This window comes from Vitis vinifera, chromosome 12 (genome assembly GCF_030704535.1).
Source record: "Vitis vinifera cultivar Pinot Noir 40024 chromosome 12, ASM3070453v1".
NCBI lineage: Eukaryota > Viridiplantae > Streptophyta > Magnoliopsida > Vitales > Vitaceae > Vitis > Vitis vinifera.
In genome coordinates, this window is record NC_081816.1 from 3,514,071 (window position 1) to 3,522,459 (window position 8,389).

Here is an 8,389-nt window from a genome sequence, read left to right on the forward strand (position 1 = left end):
AAAAAGGCTTATCAAACAGAATGGTGGGAGGGTTCGAGCGATCTCGACAAACAAGTAAATGGTATAGCCATTACACAGCTCATATATAGCATGGTCATCATACAGCTCACATGGGGAAAACAGGGACCAAGCAATACATGGAATGAGGAGCAGATTTAACACATTAAATAATCCGAACAAGCCTCCAAAAAATCATAAAGAGTTAAGGTATGGCTGAAAATAGAACGAAATGAGTTAAAGATGGAGAGCCTAAGGTGCGGAATAATCAAACCTGAGCGATTCCTCCCTTGCTCTTCTCTTACAGTTTTCTTGAAAGACTCCTCTCCAGTTGAAATCCGCAAGGAGATTGCTGCGTTTCTCCTCCCCTGTCGAACCCCTCCCCAAGCTGAAGGATCCACTTTTTCCTTCCTTCCTCCTCCCCCTTTCTTTAGCTTCCTTCCCCTGTTTTGAGTCTTCCTCCACAAGCCATCCCGTACCCCGTCCCATCTGCCGGCAAAAAAAAAAAACAGCTCACTTGAGAGGCCCCTCCTCAAAAGCAGCAAAAAAAAAAATCATAATAAAAAGAAAACCCCTAGCTCCTCGGGGGGGGGGGGGGGTTCTACAGAGGGATTGGTCACCCTTTTATTTTTCTTTTCCAAAGCTTCTTTTTCTTTCTCAAGAGAAATTTTTGCCTTTTTAGCATTCTCAAAATTAACATTTAACTCACCAAGCTAATTTTGGAGAGAAATAAATTTCTTTCTAACAGACATTTTTCAAACCACGTTTTTCAAGATCACTATGAAGTTCTTCAAAGGGCCTCTAGTAATTCCTCATAGTATGAGTTATGAAGCACATGGTAATCACTTCATTTTTATTTTCTTCTTTGAATGACTTTTTTTTTCTTGGGAGAATTACCCAATAGGATAGGCTAGATGGAATAATTACTAGGAAGATTCATTCATCTCAAGGATTTTTAGAGGACAATTTTACATTTGAGTATGTTTTTTATATTATTTATAAATAAATTTGAGACTGTCAAATGTGGGGCCTATACATGATGATAAGTACAGGTAATCAATAATACATTTCTCAGGCCCGAAAAAATTGCTGTTCATTTTTGAACAACCAAGTGACTGCTTAAAATTTTGCTATTTTTTTTTTCAAAAAATTGAGATTTTTTTAAAAAACCTTGTAAAAAAAATAATTTTCAATATCTCACAAAAAAAGCCATATCCTAAGGTTATTATATCATTTTATATATGGAACATATAATTAAAAACTTTGTTATCATAATAGAATGAATAATTATTTTTTATGAGCACTCATCAATTGAATAATATATAAATATTCAATTGACTAACACACAATTATTAAATGAAATAACTCACAATTATTCATTGGGTGATATAACACGTGAAAAAAATTAAACAAAAATAAATTAAATTATGTTATAATATATTGTAATGATAATGTATTTGTATTGTAAGTATAATGCATTTATGTCATACCTATATTCAATTACAAAAATAATAATTCTAAAAATGTTTATTCATACCCTATTAGTATTAACACATCGTATCAATATATTAACAACATTCATCTAGTGCATTGAAATTATTTAATAATTTTTGTATATATATATATATATATATATATATATATATATATATATATATATATATAAACTACGAGTCTCATGAATTCAAATTAGTATTTCATTTTGTTTTAAAAATTATTTATGATATAAGTATGCTGTGAAATATGATATGATCATACAAAATTATCATTTTTATAAAAAATTTTAAAATTTTCCTTATTAGGTTTTATTGTAATGTATTGTAATGCAAGTGTATTTATATTGTAATTATAACATATTTTTGTTGTACATGTATTTTATAATAAAAGTAATAATTTTGAATATTACTTTTTATACCTCATTAATATTCTATATATCAAATGTATTAACATTATCCACTTGATGCATTGAGAAAAAAAAATTATATATGAAAATTAAGAAAAAAACACTATGCAAAGGAAAAAAAATCATATAAATTTTTAAAAATTATTTTATTTTAAAAAATAAAAAATGATTAAACATTCTCCATCATTTTCTTATTCTTTTTAGATAATTTGAATGAAAAATTAAACATTTTATCTTCTTTGAATTTAATACAAAAACATAATTTATCAATTTAAAATTAATATATATGAAAAAAATCATCATTTTTATTATATAATTATAAAACTTATTTTTTTTCTTAATAAAATTAAAAATTAGAATAAAAAAATGCAACAAAAAACAATAAATGATATTTTGAAAATATTTTTTAGAAGTATTTTTGTTTTAAATAGTAAATTTAAATAACAAATTATATTATCATTATATATAATAATTGTAAGGGTTAAACTCAAAATTTTGATCTAAAATTTTGAATGTCAATAATTACAATAAATGTGGGGCCCATGTACCATAAATGTTTTGACAAAACAAGTGAAGTGCTTTAAATATTTTGAATTTTAAAAGTTTTAGTTGAAGGACAATTTTGGTATTTAAGCTTATTAAAGTCCTCCCCAGGAGTTATTAGAAGATACCATCTTTTCCAATAATTATTCTAGACCACCCCACCCTATCGGGTAATTATCCCTTTTTTTTCTTTCACTCTATGTGTTCATCATTACCTTCTTATTTCCTAATTTCTTCACTTGTTATTGAATAGTAGACAATCATATCTTATGTGTCCTACCTTCTTGCAACTAGAGTATATGATGTGTGTTTGTTTATTTATTTATTTATTTTCTCTCTTTGTCACAACTTGAAGACTCCTTTAGATAATGCTTCTTTGCCATCCCTTTTTCAAATTTGATGAATTTCTTGAATTTTCTCTCGGTGATTGTTATGTCATTATCTTTCTCATTATCTTCTTCATCTTCATCATTTATGGATTCCTTAAGAGAAATACATTTTGTCTTTGTAGACCTCTCATTTTGCCCATGACGCATATAGGTTACTATCCAAGTAAATTATTGTTATTCATCAACTTGAAGTCTCCGATTTTTCCTTGAGAGCTTCTTAGAGGATAAATTACGGAACTTTGAGGTGATCACATAAACCTCCGAATTTGTAGTGTAAGGTTCTTTTTATTTTATTTTTATAATTGTTCAAACTTATCATTAATCATAAAATTGAAACAAAAATATCCAATCCTCCTTTTAAAATACAAAGTAAAATAAATTGTTTTTTTAAATAATAAAGATGCCAACATTTTTATTCATTTACTTATTCCTTTTTTTAATTATTCATGACCCATAATAATAATAATAATAATAAAAACATATAATAAATATAACAAAAAAAAATAAGATTTTTAAAAAAGATTTTCATGCTAAAAATTTCATTATTATGTATTAGAATGTAAATTTTTTTTTATTTTTTTACTTGGTTTCCTAATGAGTGATTTCAAGTAATCGCCATATCTCTTTAGTCAATTCACATTGCATACCTTAGTGTACTTATTTCTATCTATGGTGTAATGGAGATTTATATGACTGTAATATATTTATCTTGTTAAATGGGTAAGTCCTAAATAAGAAGTTTAGCTCTAATACCAATTTTGAAGTTAAAACTAATGCAATTTGGGTATAAGGAGAAGGAGAAGGGGAATGGAGATGTTAAATTAAGCATTAGTCAAATTTTAATTTTTAAAATATTTAATGCAAATGATGACCCTTACCGCAAGAATGATAAATATCAAGATAAGTAAATAGAGAAAGAGATATAAACACGATTTTATAATGATTCAATAATTGCCTACATATCCAATCCTTGTTTTTTCCTAAATGTCAGGCTCTTCGACTAAATCAAATGCTTTCTCAACCAAAACCCTTCAATCTTCATACACCTAGATTTAGAATTCCAATGGACCTTTAGGATATTTTAAGTGTTCTCCCAAATTTAACTAATCCTCTTTCTCTTAAAGTATAAGAATGTGACCTTTTAAGAGTACACACTTTAGTTTAGAATGAGAGCTAGGATCAAGGGGCATTAAAATGGATTATGAAAGTTTAGGGGTAAATGAACCTAAGGGATTGAATGAGAGCTCTTTTTTTAACCTATAAATTAATTGCAATAGCTTTAAATAGGAGTTCTAAGCTATAATAGCCATTTGACACAAGTTATAGCTTAATTGATCAACCAAGAGGTTGACCAATCAACTAGTCATTACACTTTTATAGGTAATTGTTAGAGGAAGCAGGCAGTTAGTTGAGGCTCGCCTTAATTGGTTGAATGATCGATATACATTGCATACAACCTCCTTTTCCACCACTTAATCGATCGATTGGGTAGTTGATGGGTTGCCCTTGAGTTTTTAGATTAAGTTTTTGTATGTTCATATTGTTTTGGGCTATAATTTTTAAAATATTAAGGCAATTAAAAGATCAAAATATTGTTCAAGGATCTTCTAAAAATTGTAAGGGAAGAGGATCTTCTAAAAATTGTAAGACAAGGTGTTTTTGAAAGATATGCAAGAAATCTTATCTTAATGCACCTCAACCTTAGTTACATTACATATATACTATGGTTAATGCCATAGTGCAAAATGGTTTAATAACATCTCATCATTTCATAATAAATAATATTAATGGTTGATAATGAAAATCCCGAATTTTAGCCGTTTAAGGCTTTTTGTAAGAGTTAATAGATTTAAGATGTCTTACTACCATGTACTCTTTAAGTTAAATCTTATTTTCAAATATTTTTATGAATATTAAATTTTAGATTTAAAAAAAAAAAACATCTTCATCCTTATTATATGGCATCCAAATCTAATCACACAATTTTGATTTGTTAGTGCATGCATTAGGCTATTTAGAAAGTTGACAATTTTGTTATCTTAGTTGAGAACTATGTGTACTTTCTTATAATTTACACTTATTTGAAGATTCAAGGTTGATGTAGAATCAAGTTCCAATTAAAGAGGTAAGTATGGTTAAGTTATTTGAGAATAATGACATAAAAAACATAGAGCGAACTTATAAAAATTAGAAATAAATTAATTTGAAAAGAATTTTAAATTGAGAATTTAAAAAGAAAAATCTTTCCAAATAATAAAATTAGCAAAAGAATTTAAAAAGAAAAATCTTTCCAAATAATAAAATTAATTTGGAAAAGAATTTTTTAAATTGAGAATAAAAAAAAAAACTTTCCAAATCTTTTAAGGAATTTGCAAAATAGACTTGGAAAAGAATTTAAAAAAGAAAATCTTATCATTATTTTTGAATTTAAAATATGAAATCTTTCTAAATCTTTCTAAAATTTTTAAGTTTCTAAATTATTATTTTGGTAAAATATGATTTCTAAATCGATTCCAAGTCCACTAGGTTTTTGGAATCCACTAGGTTTTCTCTTATATATGCCTATTAGGGGAGTTCTCTCATAGAGTGAATGTCCCTAAACCTTTAAGTTATTATTCTTTATACTTAATAAAAAACTCTCAAATATGTTTGGCTATCTATTTGTTGGTTGTTAAGGAGATCTAGATCCCCTTGGGAGCTGAGGCATCTAAGGGTAGCATCTACTAGGTAAGTTTGTTTATTACCTTCTTAAATAGTGGATTGTTGATTTGAGTTCTTTAACCCCATGGTTTTTACATTTGCATATTATGTGAGTGGTTTTTTTATGTAAAAATCTTATGTCTCTTGTGTGTTGATGTTTTACTCATCATCTTTAATCTATCAAGGTTTAAGTGATTAAAAAGGTTTAAATCCTTTTCATAGGTTTAATTGGGTTAATATTTTCAATTCTTATATTAAATTCTTTTGAAAAACACTTGTTCACCCTCTTTGGGTGTTACCTTACTAGATCCTAGGTTTTTTTAACATGTATTCATCCCCGTATTCTATAAACAAGATGTATAAACTTTCATGATTCATACATGATCAATTAACAAACGGGAACAAACCAAGAATTATTATGGGTAAATCTCAATGAGGGACGTTAAACCAAATGTTGGAGTTATATAGTCCTAAAAGTGATCTTATCATTTACAAGTATAATGTGCAAAATTATTTTCAATAAGGAGAAGATGTTTAAGACAACTTAATGTATTTTCATTGACAACTCCATCATAGTTTAAGTTAGTAGAATATGAAGCACAATGACTATTGATGTGATGAGCTGATGTATAAAAATGATGCATTAAAGTTAGTGTTGGTGCTACAACAACACACACCAATTCAATTATGTCCTTATTTATTTTTTCCTCCTATGGCCATTTAATTTTCCCAATTTTTCATGGAGTGATGCTTGTATTGTCAAGATTTGAGTCTGTCAAAGTCAAATCAACCTCAAGTCACACTAAGATTTAAGTCATATCATGATCCAAGTTACCCCAAAGTTTAAGGTTCATCAAGATACAACGAGATTCAAGGTTCACCAAGTTTCAAATCGACATTCAAATTATGTAAAGACCTAAGTTAATACAAGATCCAATTCAAATAAAATAAATCTAAACTAAATCAAATTAAAGATCAATTTATTCATCAAACATGAGATAAATCAAATTAAGGGATAACATATTTTATCCAAGGAGGAAAATGTTGGGATATATTGTGTATCGGGAGACGTCGACAGGATATTTTGTGGAGAAAAATCGCTAAAAATTGGCAAAAATCGCCGATATAATTGAAAAAAAGGGCCAAAAAGGAAGAAAATGGTCAAAATATCAACGATTTTTCGGCTAGTCAATGCGCTATAGTAACTACAGTGCACCCACTATAGTAGCTAAGTGCACTCTCAAAAATGCATTTTTTTTTTGTGCCGTACGTTGAAGGATTCGAACCCCAAACAAAAGGTTTGAGGTTGCAAATAAGACCACCAGGGCAAACTTACCCTTTGTTAAATGTATTGCACTTAAAATATATATTCAAAGTCATCATGTAAAGAAAATTTTAAAAGAAAATTTTAGAGAGCAAATTAATTATAATTATTTTATAATTAAATACAAAAATTTCTTTTTATTGATTACAAAAAATATAAAAATTATCATAATAATTTTCTTCATAGTGTTTTTAATATCAATAATAAATTAATTAAATATTAAAAAATTGTACAAATATCATAATTTATTTTATATCATTTAATACAATTGAATTAAATGGATCATAATTTTAATATTAATATATACTTTTAAGTTAGACATATTATAATTAAATATCATAATATTATTATGAAATAATATTTGATGTAATTTAATAATAAATGTACACTTATAAAATTTATATTTTTATCGATGCATACGATATTATTATCAAATATGATAAATCATATTATACATATATCAAATTATTTAACAAAACAACTTTATTATGAAGTTTTTATTATATTTTTATAAATTTTGATCAATTTTAGGCTTATCGATATTTTTTTTCCAAAATATCCGTCAATATATCTCTGATATATCCGTAAAATCGAAGTACCGATATATCCGTGATTATCGATATTTTCATCCTTGATTTTATCCCATATTTGATTGCAATACTATCATATGTTTAATCAAATATGAGATATGATAAATGATAAAATATATTACTCATCATATTTTTTTATATCTTTATTACATAAGATATGTTAATCTTGAAGGAAGTCTATGATATACTATCCCATATATCATAAATTTAATTTTAAAATTACTTATTTTGTAAAATAAAAATTGTTGATTAAAAATTAAATTTGTAATTAAAAAAAGAACTAAAAAATATTTATAAAATATATTTAAAATAATATTAACATATATATATATATTAACTTTTTTATATATTGATTAGTATAATAAGAAAATTATTTATAAATTTTAAATATTTTAATCATAAATATTATTAATAAATAAATAAATAATCAAAGCCTATTAAGTTTGAACCAAACAAATAATTAAATACAACCTAAACGTTTTCCATGAACATTTCATTTTTAAAGGTTTACACATGAATCTTAATTTCTTCGTTTCTTTTTCAAATATTAGGTGGATCTTTCTCCAATAAAGAGATCTCGTAATCTCATTTGGCCAGTGAAGTGCAGTTATATTCTCAAAAGACGTTCAGAGATTGAGACAACTAAAATTGTATATTTGCGTGAGCCAAGCAAAATGCCAAAAAGAAAGGGAAGGAAAGAATCAATTCCTAGATGAAAGGAGGGTGTGGTGGGACGTGGGGTCTTATCGAATGGGTATGATATTATTGTATATTGAAGGACCACTCTTATGATGCCTTGTCGGCCTCACTTTCAAATTTAAGTGTAATTTATCCTTACCCAAAACATCACATGTAACTTATGACTCACTAAAAGGTTATCATTTTCATTTTGATGTTATCACAGTCGAAACCCAGTAGCATAAAAAGAGGTTAGGAGTGGAGG